This window comes from Chelonia mydas, chromosome 2, assembly GCF_015237465.2.
Source record: "Chelonia mydas isolate rCheMyd1 chromosome 2, rCheMyd1.pri.v2, whole genome shotgun sequence".
NCBI lineage: Eukaryota > Metazoa > Chordata > Testudines > Cheloniidae > Chelonia > Chelonia mydas.
The window spans coordinates 245,252,903-245,267,562 of record NC_057850.1 but is presented as its reverse complement, the minus strand read 5'-3'; the positions used below and the strand labels follow the sequence as shown (position 1 = coordinate 245,267,562).

At 42.9% G+C, this 14,660-nt stretch overlaps 1 protein-coding gene and 1 long non-coding RNA gene across 2 annotated transcripts in view; both read left to right on the top strand.

Annotated features, from left to right (window-relative positions):
- The window catches only part of DPP6 (dipeptidyl peptidase like 6), an 812,601-nt gene that overhangs the window by 96,887 nt on the left and 701,054 nt on the right, over positions 1-14,660 (top strand). The window lies entirely within an intron of this gene.
- On the top strand, positions 9,118-13,827 carry LOC122464775. Its single transcript, XR_006289126.1, has 3 exons — positions 9,118-9,286; positions 9,386-9,438; positions 13,326-13,827. It is a non-coding gene; the product is annotated as an uncharacterized LOC122464775 (long non-coding RNA).

Here is a 14,660-nt window from a genome sequence, read left to right as displayed (position 1 = left end):
AAATCTAGGGCAAAACTCCCATTGACTTTAATGGAAATTCTAGCAACTTCAAACTGGTGCATTTCTTATCAAGGCACACTTTTTTAAAAATGTCATTTCACTAAGTTTCATTTTACACATTTTTATTACTAGGAAAAAATGTGATCTTTGGTCATTCATATTAAAGCCTAATATTTTAAGTGTCCTTGCTAGATAATGCACATGGCAATATACTTTTTTAAAAAAAAAATCCTGCATGTAGTGTGCATGCCTGTATGTGTTGTCTGAAGTAACTCTGATTGTATTGCAGTATCTATTATCTTAATTTCCTGGCAGAATTCGAAAGGTTACTGAAAATTCAAAGCTCGCTGTTTTTTTGTTTGTTTGTTTGTTTTTTTTGACAGTTTCACTGTTGCTTTGGATCTTGACAAGAAACTAAGTACATATTGATTTTCTTCCTCTCTTTAAAAATCTCTCTTAAAATGAGATTTTTTTTCTTAATGATGTGACAGTGTGTGAAAAGCTTGACCCATTGGCCTCTTACCTCACAATGCACCCTGAAGTGTGGTGATAGCTCATGGAGTCACTACATCTGGGGATGTCTTTTTTTTTTTTTTTTTTTTTTTTAAACTTTAATTAGACCAGCCAAAAGAGAAGTCATACTTGTGAGAGTAAGATACATTTTTGTATCCTTGTGGCAGTCTTTCACAATGCGGTTTAAAAAAAAAAATTTACCTGGACAAGTGTCATTTTTATTTTACTGAATTGTTTCCTATCCATCATTTGAGCTGAGGGACTATCCTATATGGAAACACAGTTCACAGCCTTGATAATGGAGCTTTTCTTATTTTCATGGGAATGCTTTGGCAAGTGGTCAATTGTTTCCTTTTATAAACTAGGTCATATTCCATGAGCTTGTCAGGATGTTTTTCAAACTATTGTGTGGTAACAGAACTTGAATGATATTGGGCAAATTCTTTGCTCCTGTCGTTATATACAAGTATTACTTAATTTTAATTAGAACTTTATTCCCCTCGGTTCCCCCATCAATCTGAGCCAAGTCTGGCAAATGAATACTATTCCCTCAAGTAAGCATATTTTATAAATCTATAGCTCCCTGGCTTTGCAGTGGCTGTCACCTCACACATGCCAGTTTTCTTATATATTTGCAACAAAAACGATAGATGACTGTTTATTTTAGAAAAGGATCTCCAAAGTAGTGAGACCTACAGGACCAAAGTCTGCCCCCGCTTACACCAGTGAAAACCCAGGGGGCCAAATTCATGGCAGGCATAATTGCACTGAAGTCAGTGGAGTTGCACCCACATTTGCCAGTTGTGAACTTGGCACGTAGAGTTCAGTGAGAGAATGGCTTTAGTGAAGTTGTACATGAATAACGGAGGGCAGAACTGTATGTAAGGGAGAGTTTTATGACTGTTTTGTCCAAGCAATTTATTATTCAAAGGAACAGTGAGAGGAACATGCACATCAATAGAACCCGTTGTGTCTGTTAGCAACAGAGTGGTGCTGCTGTCCAGTTCTTGTTCTGAATTTCATCATCTGGCTACAGCAGAGGTCAGCAACCTTTCAGAAGTGGTGTGCCGAGTCTTCATTTATTCAATTTAAGGTTTCGCTTGCCAGTAATACGTTTTAATGTTTTTTAGACGGTCTCTCTCTATAAGTCTATATATTATATAACTAAACTATTGTCGTATGTAAAGTAAACAAGGTTTTCAAAATGTTTAAGAAGCTTCATTTAAAATTAAATTAAAATGCTGATCTTACGCCGCCAGCCTGCTCAGCCCGCTGCCAGCCTGGGGTTCCATTCACCTATGCCGGCAGTAGGCTGAGCGGGGCCTGCGGCTGGGACCCTGGCTAGCAAGGGGCCGGCAGCCAGAACCCCGGGCCGGCAGCCGGAACCCCAGACCGGCAGTGGGCTGAGCGGGGCCGGTGGCCGGGTCCTAGCCGCAGGCCCCGCTCAGCCTGCTGCCAGTCTGAGATCCCTGCCCTGCCCACATAGATGGGTACCTACCTTCTTCCTGGTTCTAGCCCATTCTCTTCCTTTCTCTCTGCACTGAGCTGAGGGTGGGAGTGCACTGAGCACAGGGCTGGGGTGAAGGAGAAGGCTGGGGATTGGGGTGTAGGGTCTGGCCAGGAGCTAGAATAAGGGAGGGGGCTCAGGGTTGGGGCAGGAGGTTTGGGTGTGGAGTGCTTACCTGGGCAGCTCCCACTTGGTGCGAGGGATGCAGGTGGGTTGGGGGGTGCAGGAGCTCCCGTTTGGTGCTCAGGGTTGGGGTGGGAATGAGGGGGGGTGCAGGAGTCAGGGCATGGGGTGTGGGGGGGGGCTGGGTATGTGTGTGGGGTGCTGGAATCAGGGCTGGGGTCGTGGGGGGGTGCAGGGGTCAGGGCAGAGGGCTGTGTGGGGGGGGGGTGCAGGGGGCTGGGAGCACCCCTATGACTCTAGTCCACACCCTCTGCCCACAGCAGCTCACAGCAGGGGGCTGGAGGAGATATGCCCTGATTCCAGCCCCCTTCCCCAAGGCCCTGTCTGTACCTCTTCTCCACCTCCTCCCCAGAGCAGCGAGCATGCTGCAGCTCTGCTTCTCCCCCCCCTGGAAAGGGCCATCAGCTAATGGGCAGCAGAGAGGCAGAGGAGGAGGGGCAGGAACCCAGCACGGTGGGGGAAGAGGCAGGGGGAGAGAGGACCTTGGCTGCCCTGCAGCAGCAGCCGGCAGGACCAAGCTTCTTCACCCTGCCCCGGTGCGGGGGGAGGACGGGGAAGAGTGGGCCGGGGCAGGCAGTATTTTTAATGGCGAGCTGCTACCTGCTGGGGTCCCGGCCTGGGTTCGGCAGCGGGCTGAACGGGGCCGGCGACTGGGACCCGGCAGGCAGCAGCGTGCCATTAAAAATCAGCTCGCGTGCCATAGGTTGCCAACCTCTGGGCTACAGTATTGTCTGTATTTAGAAAGTATCTAGACAGGTCTTAGGCTGCTGCATCACGTTTACATTTTACGATGATGAACACTGTGTATGTATATGCATGTATAGGGCTTTGTATATGTATTATGCTAATGCTTAGTTGGAGGGCTAAGGTGGTTAGGAGAGGAACATATGGAGCCTTTCACATCTTGGCTGAATTAAAATCCAGGCCACATTAGCTGTGGCCAAAAACTGTTGCTATTTAGAGGTGAATGTCAAATAGGATTAGTGGCAAGTGTTCATAACACAAGAACTCAGTTGGCATCCTTATTTAATGCCTCAGAGAGCCCAAGGATTGGACAGAGATAGAGATTGAGCTACACTCGCATCACCAGAGGACCATCCGTGTCATACTGGAGACATGTTGGTGCAACAAAATTGAGACACTTGATTTGCTACTGCCCTTTCTGCTGTTCAGTCTCTGGTCTTGTCAGTCTGGTGCCTGTCATGAGTAATAAATTCATATTAAAACAATAAAAGACATCAATGCTCTGTTGTGATTTTCCTTATTCACCATATTTCATTCCTAGGTTTATTGCTTGGAGATATAAATCACATCAGGCTGAAACTTGCCATAATGGTTCTCAGCCAGAGTACAGTTGTCTCTGCACTGATTCAGTGTAATCAGCCCATGTGGCAACTGATATATCTGGAAATCCACACATTGAGGTACATTGTGAAATCTCACACTCTTGACTGTCCCTTCACCTTGGCTTCCTCTTCTCTGAGCCCCACATGTCCCATTTCTTTAGAGCATGCAATACTTTGATCGCGCATGCAGTTAATTGTTTGTGTGCTATATGGATGACTGCTATCTTGGCTGACGCACCAAAGATTGAAGCCGGGATCTCCGGTACTGAAAGCATGAGTTTCTACAGCTTGAGCGAAAGGGCCAGGCTCCATGTCTGGGAGCTGTAACAGACTCTCATCTGTGGATCAGACGTAGAGGGGAATATGTAACACACCCTGACTTGTGGATTACACTATGATGTTATGTGCCCCAGACTGTGCAGTGCCCTAGGAAGTGCCAAAATATTCAAATTGCTGGCACTGAGGCCTAGCAGAAAAACCCCAAGACCTGCTGAGCCAGTTCTGTTGCCGTCTTACAGGTAAGTGGAAATCAGCATCTTGACACACCTAAGATGGGATGGGAGAGGAAATCTCCCTGAGAATCCACTCATGGAAATTACCCCACATCATTCCACAGGGGGACAGGTTCTGCTCCCCTGAAGAGGACATGAGACCTTAAATATCGGGATTGTCCCTATAAAATTGTGACATCTGGTCACCCTATATAGGGTCCTCACTGCTGTACTATATGAGGGTGGAGTGGAGTTAAAAGAACTGAATGAGCTGGCAGTTGCAGCATTTGCGGCTTTTTGGCCAGTGGGAGAAACCACTGCAGATGGCATGAGTTCAGCTGGATCTGAGTTACAACCAGAGCTTGTAAAACACTGAGGATTGCTGTTGTGTATGTCTGCAAGGCTTTGTACAGGAACTGCAGACCCAAAGCTTTCCCACTGCGGTACAGAGGATGTGTGGGGGTTTTTGTTTGTTTTTTTTGTTTGTTTGTTTTTTTTTTCACCTAATGTAGATAAGGCCTCATGGGTGATGTGGCCCACTGTTTTCAGGTTTTTTTTTTCCAGGTGAAATCCTCTCAAACCTGTTAAAGAACAGTTGAATGTGAAAAGCTCCCTAGTGTTTGATCAAATCTCCGTGAGTCTGTATTGTGAGAAGTAAGCAGTGTGTGTATTTTCAGTGTGCGAAGATGGTCCAGAAATGGAAAACATAAGGCTTACCTTCAGATGAAGTAAAATCATCTGCACTCATGGCTGCTGCATGCCCTGATGCAGCAGACTGCATATGTGATAAGCAAAGCGGTCAGCTCTAGTGTGAGAATCCCTTTTAGGTTGAGTTAGAATCATTTGCCTGGCACAACCTTCTATCAGCTCAGGCATGCATACAGACAGTATGTAAGTTTATTGGGGATGAATTCTGGTAACCCATTAGAGGACCTAATTCTGAAATCATTATTCAGCCTTTACTCAGGCAAAACTTCCACGAAACTTAATGGGATTACTTCTCCCATTGAACTCAATTTACCTGAGTAACTGACTTCAGGATTGAATCTAGAGACAACCTCTGATATTACAGTAAGGATTTTTCTTTATATTTTAAAGATCTGAAATAGTGAAATATACTGAATTCTCCCAAAAGAGGGGAGGGCAAGGAAAGAAAATAAAAGAAAAACAGAGCAAGTCATTTAAAAACTCAGGCGGTTACAATTTCAGGCCCTGATCCTGCAATTGACTGAACAGTCACGTATATAGTGGAGTGAATGTGGCCTCATTCTGCATGTTTTCTACCTGCAGAATCTCATCAGTCCCTCAGATTGCTCACAGGGTTTGCCAGACTCCAGGACCTTTGTTCAGCTGTGATTTTTATTGATGATGCAGATGTGTGCTAGAGATATGGCAATCAAGGATGATATCTAGCGTGTTTTGTTTGGTTACCCTTTTGCACTGATGTTATTAAAAACACAGATGGAAAATGGAATTATAGTTAGGCATGTTTCCTCTACTATAAATACTGAATGTTTTTTCTATAATATATAACACAACCAGAACATCCCAGAAATGAGTTTATATTGCTTTTTTTCTTGTGTCTAATTATGAGGATGTGAAAAACATACTTGTACTAATGTCTTCTCATCAGACTTTAAGAGGGCTGAAAGTACCTTTCATGAAGATCTAGTTTGTGAAGCAAATGATTGTAATGCGAGAATGTTACTCTTTATGAACTCTGGTTATTGATCCAGTTAAAAACAGATCTGTGGTCCATAGGAAGGATATCTGAAATGCTGGTGAATGGAGCTGTAGTTAAAAATTACAGCATGTCTTCATTTTAATAGGGCCCAGTCCTGCCTAATCTTCCCATTCATTGGGAGCTTTGCCAGTGAAGAAAGTTCAGGGTCAGTCTCATACGGTTCTTGTACTGTATTGTTTCTGCGTACTGTATTGCAACTTTAATATTTTAAATTTGTTAAAATCCCTTTTTTTAAATAAAGATGTTTTTCTAGATGATCTGGATACTTTCCTTGGATTCAAACATGTAAAAAAATCTAAAAATGAGTTACATTAAAAGTATTAACTTTTCTGTTGATCTTGTGTTTTCATTTCTTTGAGCTCTAGGAAGTTGTTTTTATAGATGTATTTTGCCTTTATAAAGGGAGTGATTCTTACTGTGTGTTTGTACAGCACCTAGCACAACAGGTACCCTGGTTGTGGGGTAGGTGTCTTTGGATGCTACCTAAGGCAAACAAATAAATACATGATATTTATAAGCAATAATGGTTAAAACAGAAATCATATACACCAGAGGCATATTCCCTATTTTGGCCTCAATTCAGAAAAATCATTGATTATGTGTTTAATTTTAAAGGGTAGCATATGCACTGGTACTTTACCGAATCGGGACCTATAAGAAGACTATAACACAGACACGACAGTCTAACATCTGTCCAGCCATCTGTCTTATAGTTCTGTACTGGTGTCCAGCACTGTGCTGGATAAGCATTTTCCAGGTTAAATAGCTTGGTGTAACAAGTTCCTTAGTGGTCTTCCTGGGATCTTCAGCTTGTTTGTTTTATGGTTATAGAAGTTCTGTTTTGGGGTTGTGTAATTTTTGCTTTTTTGCTTAATAATTGAAAACTGGTGTACTGTTGTATAGCCAGCACATTCCAAGGGATACTGTGAATACACAATAAATATCAATTCAATTCCATGTTGCTAACATGAATTTGGAACATCTCACATACATAGTGTCCACCCAGGAGTATTTACACAGGGCTATCAGTAATGGCTGTTTTAATGAATTACATATTTATTAGCCCCTAAACCCTTACCTATCCCTGGTTTGGAATATTATTTGATGTTTGAAGCTGATTCTGAGTATGTGTGGTGGTTACTTCTCATAAAGTTTAGTGTCCTCACAAGTTTCTTTGCAATGTTAATCAAAGTCCATTGTGGCAATGGCTATGGTAAAAAGTCAAAGGAATTCTGAGGCAGTGTAGGAAAATCAGGGCTGATGTTCTGAAGAGAAGTGAGATAAGGCAAAGGTATATCAAGTCAAAGGATATCCAGCCATGATGTAAAGAAAATGACTCTTTTCAGTGCAAAGGGATGGTTAGCGTTTTACCCAACAAAGAAAGGCAAGTAACACCAAAGCAAACCTATTGACAACTACCTGCAGTGTGGACAAAGTAGAAGCTATGACAGTGTTGTTATGCCAGGAACAGCCAACAAGTATCAGTTCAAGTCTTTTCATGTGTAAAAATGTAGAGAACGGAAAACTCAAATCTAGAGAGATTAAATTATGGTACAAGGAAAGGCACAATGATATCAGTGATGCCAGAATGTGCATTTAACTCTTTCTGTATTTTGGATGGGAGGCTCTTGGGTTTCTTCACAAGGTTCCCTCTTTATTGCCTTCTTACCTGTGTCTATCGAGTTTAAGACTTACAGCTTTTAACTACAGTAGAATCTCAGAGTTACGTACACCTTGGGAATGGAATTTGTTCAGAACTCTGAAACGTTTGGAACTCTGAACCAAAACACTGTGGTTCTTTCAAAAGTTTTCAACTGAACATTGACTTAATACAGCTTTGAAACTTTACTATGCAGAAGAAAAATGCTGCTTTTGCCATCTTAATTTTAATGAAACAAGCAGAGAAAGTTTCCTTATATGTCAAATGTTTTTTAATCTTTACCTTTAGTTTTTTTAGTAGTTTGTTTAACACAGTACTGTACTGTATTTGTTTGGGTTTTTTTTGTCGCTGCTGCTGCTGCCTGATTGCATATTTTTAGTTCCAAATGAGGTGTGTGTGGTAGACTGGTCAGCTCATAATTCTGAGGTTCGACTGTACGTAGAAAGCATTTTATTTTAGTGTGGGATTTGTTTTACCTGTACTCCATATTTTTAAGGATTTGTTGTGTACATTGTGACATTGGAACATAATGCTGACATCATGTCTTAATGGTTCGTGGTTGACAAATGCAGACGCTGGGGCTGAAACCTCTGCTTTTTGCTATCCTAAAGAAGGCTTGTTGCGGGTAACTGTGACCGAGGAAAGGTAAACGCTTACCAATATTAAGCAAGGTGGAAGGGATTGGAGGCCTTGCGGTTGGTAATGTGGTGTGAAACCTTTCACCTTTAGGTCCATTTGAATCCAGCCCCAGCTAGTAGCTGTTGAAAGTTCTAATATCCATTGACTGCTTGATGGTCTTAGTCCAGCTGTGGACTAGCGTCCCCATTACAAAGAGCTCCACCACAACTGGCACCTTCATTGACAGACACAGGAGGACCTGACTGGGCAAGGAAAACAAATGATTTCTCCACTCCTAGAAGTGGTCCCTTTAGAGCAGGGTTGAAACACATTGGCGAGATGGTTTGGGGGAAGTTGCATTGTCATTCCCCAGGCTGTATCTTTTCTGTGAATAAATGGGGCATCAATCACCAAGATGCTGTCATAAGCACTATAATGTAAAACAAAAACTACATCAAAATGCCAGTCAGTGTCCATGGCAAGGAAACATGGATGAAAGTCTGGGGACAGCAGCTCTTATAAAATGAGGGAAGACAAAACATCAGTGAGAGAGTCTGGTCAAAATTCTATCGTGTCAGTAAAATGATACAACTTGTGTATCCATACCAGTATGGGAGGTAGTCTGGGAACGTGGTGGTATTGTTTACTATACGCTTCTTATTTGCAAGCAGAAAAAATGTTATGTGATAGTGAGAGGAAATGCAGAAATAGTATTGTACAGAAACAACTTTATGATGTGAAAAAAGGCAGTAACAATTCCCAGCTATTAAGACGACATGCTGGTATAAAAAGCAAAAGAATATTAATGCAACTCTATTGATGCAAAGCTATAGTGTGCGAAAATATAATTGAAGGTCAGATGCCACATTTCTCCAATACAGAGATGCTTAAGGAAGCAAATACCTCCTGCTCTGGTGGGAAAGGCAAGTCTAGAGACATAACTATAAACATGAGAAAGGACAAACATATGGTAATGCAATGCTAAAGGTCTGATCAAAATGCAGATGTTCACCTGAATAGTGCGTTGTTTTTTTTTAATGAATGTGTCACTCAGCTCATATAGTCCACAAGATTCTCTTCTTGCAGCATAAACTGCCCTTGGTATCCTTTTTGATTGCAGATTCCGGTAAAATTTCATTGTTACCGGTTGGTTTGCTTGCACAGCTGCATGAACTCAAATTGCTTTGTCCAGTGGTTTCCTGACTCTTGCAGGCTGCAGTCCATGTAAGACAACTGTGACGACTTGTTTAAAATGGAAAGTTTGGGACATCTGCTCACAGATAGGCCCATTTGTAAAATGTCAGTTTTTCCTTTTTTCTACAGTGTATCCAGTCATAAAGAGAGGGAATGAAAACTACATCAAAATGCCAATAAAGGTAATACACAAAAGAAAAGAAACTTAAGCTGTGGATGTCATGGTGGCCTTAGCTTTATAAAAGTATTGATGTAACATTGTATAGTTCCTGAGAGGAAACATTGTCTTGCAGCTAAGGCACTGAACTCTGATGCTCAGCAAATCTGGGTTCAACTCCGAGCTCTGCCACAGATTTCCTGTGTGACTATGGGTAAGTGTCTTAGGCTATGTCTACACTTACAATGGTATGTATAGTACAGGCACTACCCATGTAGCTACATGCTGTAGTGAAAGGCTCTAGCAGCAGGGGAAAGGCTCTGGTGGTGAGAAGCTGCCAGAGCCTTTACTTGCTGCCATAACCTTTTCCCGCTGCTGGAGCCTTTTGCTGCAGCGCAGAAAGGCTCCAGCTGGCAGAGGCAGAGGGACACTATGCTGTTAAAAATAACAGTGTAGATGTGGGATGCACTGCTTGGGCATGTAGAGAGTCTTATAGGTGTATATGCTCTGGGGATTCAGGTGTGTAGGGCACTCTACTGTAGTCACCTAAGCTGTGCCTCACCAGCTACACTGCCACGTATACCCATGCTAGCAGGGCACGTAGGGTCTTTACACTATATACCATTATAAGTGTAGATGTACCTTTAAACTCGGTGCCTCAGTTCCCATCTGTAAAATGGGTGTACTTCCTTTGACTCTCTCTTTGTCTGTCTTGTCTATTTAGACTGTAAGCTCTTCGGGTTAAGGACTGTTTCACTCTGTGTGTGTGTGTGTGTGTGTGTGTTACCTAGAACAGGATTCCATTGTGCTAGTTTGGGGTGTTTTGAGTGGTACTGTGTTATAAGAAATTAATAATAAGCATTTGGTTGATGTATGGAAAAATTGTACATATAAGAGCAATGGACAATTAGTTATAACATTGCTCTATGCCAGTCAAAATGCACCTACAGTATCTACTGTTTTATTTTCATTTACAAAGAAAAGTAAGGAAAATATTGTATAAGTTCCATTTTTGCATGTGATTTATGTGTTTGTGTCTGTTTAGAATGTTTTTTGTCTTCTTTAATCAAAAACCTGAGCAGAGTTTTTTCATATGTGGTGGACAGCAATTTACACTTATTCCTGGACCAGACATTATCCTATATGTAAAAATAAGCTTAAAAAACCCCCAATTTTTAAATGGCTATGACAGTCTTTTGATGATGACTATTAGAAATGGTCAAAAATTTTCCAGAAGAATGTTTTTCTACTGAAAAATGCTGTTTCATCAAAACCAAACTTCCCACGAGAACATGTCAATTTTGAAGAAATTTTGTTTGAAAAAAAAAATACTCAGTTTTGTATGCAGTGTTGTAGCCATGTTGGTCCTAAGATATTAGAGAGACAAGGTGAGTGGGGTAATATCTTTTATTGGACCAACTTCTGTTGGGGAGAGAGACAAGCTTTCTAGCTACACAGAGCTCTTCTTCAGGTTTGTGTAAGCTCGAAAGCTTGTCTCTCTCCCCAACAGAAGTTGGTCCAATAAAAGAGATTAACATTAAGTTTTGAAATTTTGGAAATGAAAAGTTTTGACTTTCCCCTCCCCCTCCCCCAATGACTTTTAGCTCTCTTATTACAAAAAAAAATATATATATATATTAAATGTTGACATTTTACATGAAACATTTTGATTGACCTGAACTGAAATTTGTTTCATGTGAAATTTCAAAAATTTTTGTGTTTGGACCAATTTGGAGCAAACAAATGTTGTTTGGAAATGGAAAATGGAAATTTCAGTTACTGCACATCTCTAGTGATTATACATCTTAACACCCACATTCTCTCACACCATGCCCCATAACTCAGGCATACTGTGAAAAAATAGTAAAATAACACTGAACTGCCCGAAGAAAGCATGCTGAGTTATAATGCTATCAATTGGTATTTGTAGTTAGCAGGTTTATTATGGCAGTGCCAGTGCCTAAGGGCCAACCAAGAGTGGGGGTCTCATTGTGCTAGACACTGAACAGAGCAGTAGACAGTTCCTGCCCTGAAGAGTTTACAATTTGCATAGACAAGACAGACACAAGGTTGGGGGAATGGATATAACACAGAAGCCTAGTAACATCGTGTTACGCAATTTTTTCATCCTTTACTATTATAATGAGAGGTCACACACTTCTGTATAACCCCTATAATATCCAGCACAATATTTTAAGCGTGCATTGACTTCCATTGAATGCTTGCAATAATAAAGTGAGCAGGATTTGGTCCAGAGTGGTTTAAATTACAGTAACGAAGCTTTCACATAGTTGGGGGATTTCATTTTGTTTTCCTTCTTTTATTAAAAAAGAAAATAAATCTGCCATTTGAGATTGTAATGGGTTTGGTAGATGCCTCTGTGTTGCTGTCCCTTTGGATCTGATCTGATTCCAAAGCAATCATTCTGGCCTGCCCAGTAAAAATGCAGTGGGTGTTTTGTAGCTGTTACGATCCCTATAAAAGTGCCTGTTTAAGTCATTACCCAAGGTGTACAGAAGTGAACTGAAGTATTACTCTGTGCCTTCTTCAAACATCATGGTGTCGTTTCCAATGTATTGTTCCCAAATCTCCTTGTGGACAAATCTGCTTCAAATGTGGCCCCCAGAAGAAAGCCTACAGATCCCACACTGGGTGGTGAAATCCCTACTCAGGCTCAGGTGCTACCACAAGCATAGTCTGAGCCTTTAAACTTACCCCCGCAGAAGGGGCAGAGTCCAGCACAGGGGTGGGCAAACTTTTTGGCCTAAGGGCCACATCGGGGTGCGAAACTGTATGGAGGGCTGGGCTGGATAGGGAAGGCTGTGCCTCACCAAACAGCCTGGCCCCCACCCCCATTTGCCCCCTCCCACTTCTCGCTCCCTGACTGCCCCCCTCAGAACCTCCGACCCATCCAACCCCCCCGTCCCCTGACTGCCCCCCAGGATCCCCTGCCCCTTATCCAATGCCCCAGCCCCCTTACCATGCCGCTCAGAGCAGCATGTCTGGCTGCCACGCCGCCTGGCACCAGACACGCTGCTGTGCTGCCCTGCATGAGCGCACAGCCCCGCCACTCGGAGTGCTGCCTGCATGGCGGCATGGCTGTGGGGGAGGAGGGACAGCAGGGGAGGGGCCAGGGGCTAGCATCCCGGGCCAGGAGCTCAGGGGCCGGGAAGGATGGTCCCCTGGGCCGGATGTGGCCCATGGGCCGTAGTTTGCCCACCTCCGTCTAGCTGCATCTCCCCAGGAGGAGCACAGTGAAGAGAATGTGACTGTCATAATTCCTCCTGGTTTGCCCTTGCGCTGGGAAGCAATTTGTTCCCTCCCCCCTGCCACCCCTTTTCAGGATGTAGCATACTCCCCCTGCTTGCCCAGCCACTTCTGGCTGTGGTGAATGTTTAGGGAGGGTGGAGCCAGGGGTCCGCCCTTTCCCTACCCATTTGCCTACAGCTGGGAGTGCTGGGTGCACAGTGGGGATGGAAGATCTTATGCCCCTTACACTCCTTCCTGTAACTGCATAAGTTTGGGGCATAGTCTATAGGCCATGGTGTTGCTATCTAATATACAACAATGAGCACTTGTGCATAGAACAATTTGAACTACTTTCTGGAGGATCTGGATGGAGGTGTCCCCATTTGATCTATGTTTCTTATTATCCTTACGTTACTGACATGACATATATGGAGACGTGGTGGTGCATTGTTGCAAAACATATCATGTAAACATTTAGTCCAAAGAGCTGAATTTTGCACACTAACCATATGTTGCTGTAGACAAAAGCAGGCACTGAACATGTGCAGTGTGTGACATAACTTGGCCTTTTAAAAAGCAAAGCAATGATTTGTTTTAAGGCCACAGTGCACATAAGAGCCCTGTCTACAGGAAATGATACCTTCAGCCTTCTGTGTTATATAGGTAGAAGACCACAGATTCTGGCTGCACGGCAAGCTGACCTGACCTACTCAGAAAGCTGGATGGCCTATTGCATAAAGCCATCTTCCTCTGATGGAGTTCCAGCCCTCCACAGCAGGGACTTGTGGAGCACTCCTGTAAATGACCCTGATTATCACTTTCATAAATGATTCTGCGTTTTCCAACCTAATGGGTAATGATGTGAAAGACACTGAACAAGATTTTTAATTATAGCAAATGGAATCCATGCTCCCTAATCGGATTGCTGGATAGGTGGCTATTATTCACTGCTAAAGGTTAAAACATTAAACTTCTGCTTGTCATCGGGCAGACTATTCATAAAAGCACTGGCTAGTTGTTTGTTGTTTTTAAATTACCAGCTCTTGTGGAAGCTCGTAGATCAGTTTTCCAGTCCTGTCTGAATGTATCAAGTCAATAGGTGCAAGAGGATAGCAGCATAAGGCACAAATATCCATCATCTAATATGAATAAATCTAGGGTCAGTCATTTCAGGAGTGAACAAAAGGATCAGAACTTGTTGGTGCCTTGTGCTTTCAAAAAGGCAAACTTTAGTAGCACGCACCAGACTTGGTGTGAATTTTGTGAGATCAGAGTTAGGCTTTGTCTACACTTCCTGCCTTTTAGCAACACAGCGGTGCTGCTAAAAAGCACGCAGTGTAGCTGCTGTTTGTCAGCAGGAGAGAGCGCTCCTGCCGACAAAGCGCTGTTCACTCTGGTGCTTTTTGTCGGTAAAACTTTTGTCGTTTCGGGGTGTTGTTTTTTTTAACACCTCTGAACAACAAAAGTTTTGCCGACAAAGTTCCAGTATAGACAAAGCCTTAGTGGGTGATGCTTTTGAACCACCTTCTTTCTCTCTCCTTCCTGATGTGTGCCTCTTTCCCATTGTTTTCTTGTTCTGGTCTGACTTGGGGACTGAGTGTCTGATCTCCCACCTCCTTTGCACAGCTGCACCTTTAATTCACTGACTGTGTTTAGGCAAACCAGGTAGGACTTGTTGATAAGCGCATTTTTTGCAACGGTCATGCATTAGTGCAAACCGCCAGAGTAGAAGTGCTGGCGCAGCTTACCCTGGTTTTTAGAGTGAGCCACACTGCTGCAAATCACCTTTTAGTCTGGTGTCCCACATCTACACTAGGGATTTGCATTGGTGCAGTCACGTTGGTGCAAAAATCCACATTTATAGACAAGCCCCAATTAACCTGTCATATGTTTACCTATTTGCAAAATGGGCAGCCTAGCACTTACCTATCTCACAGGGGTGTTGTGAGGCTTAATTAATTGAGGCTTATAAAGTGTACGGAGATCTTGGATGAAAGA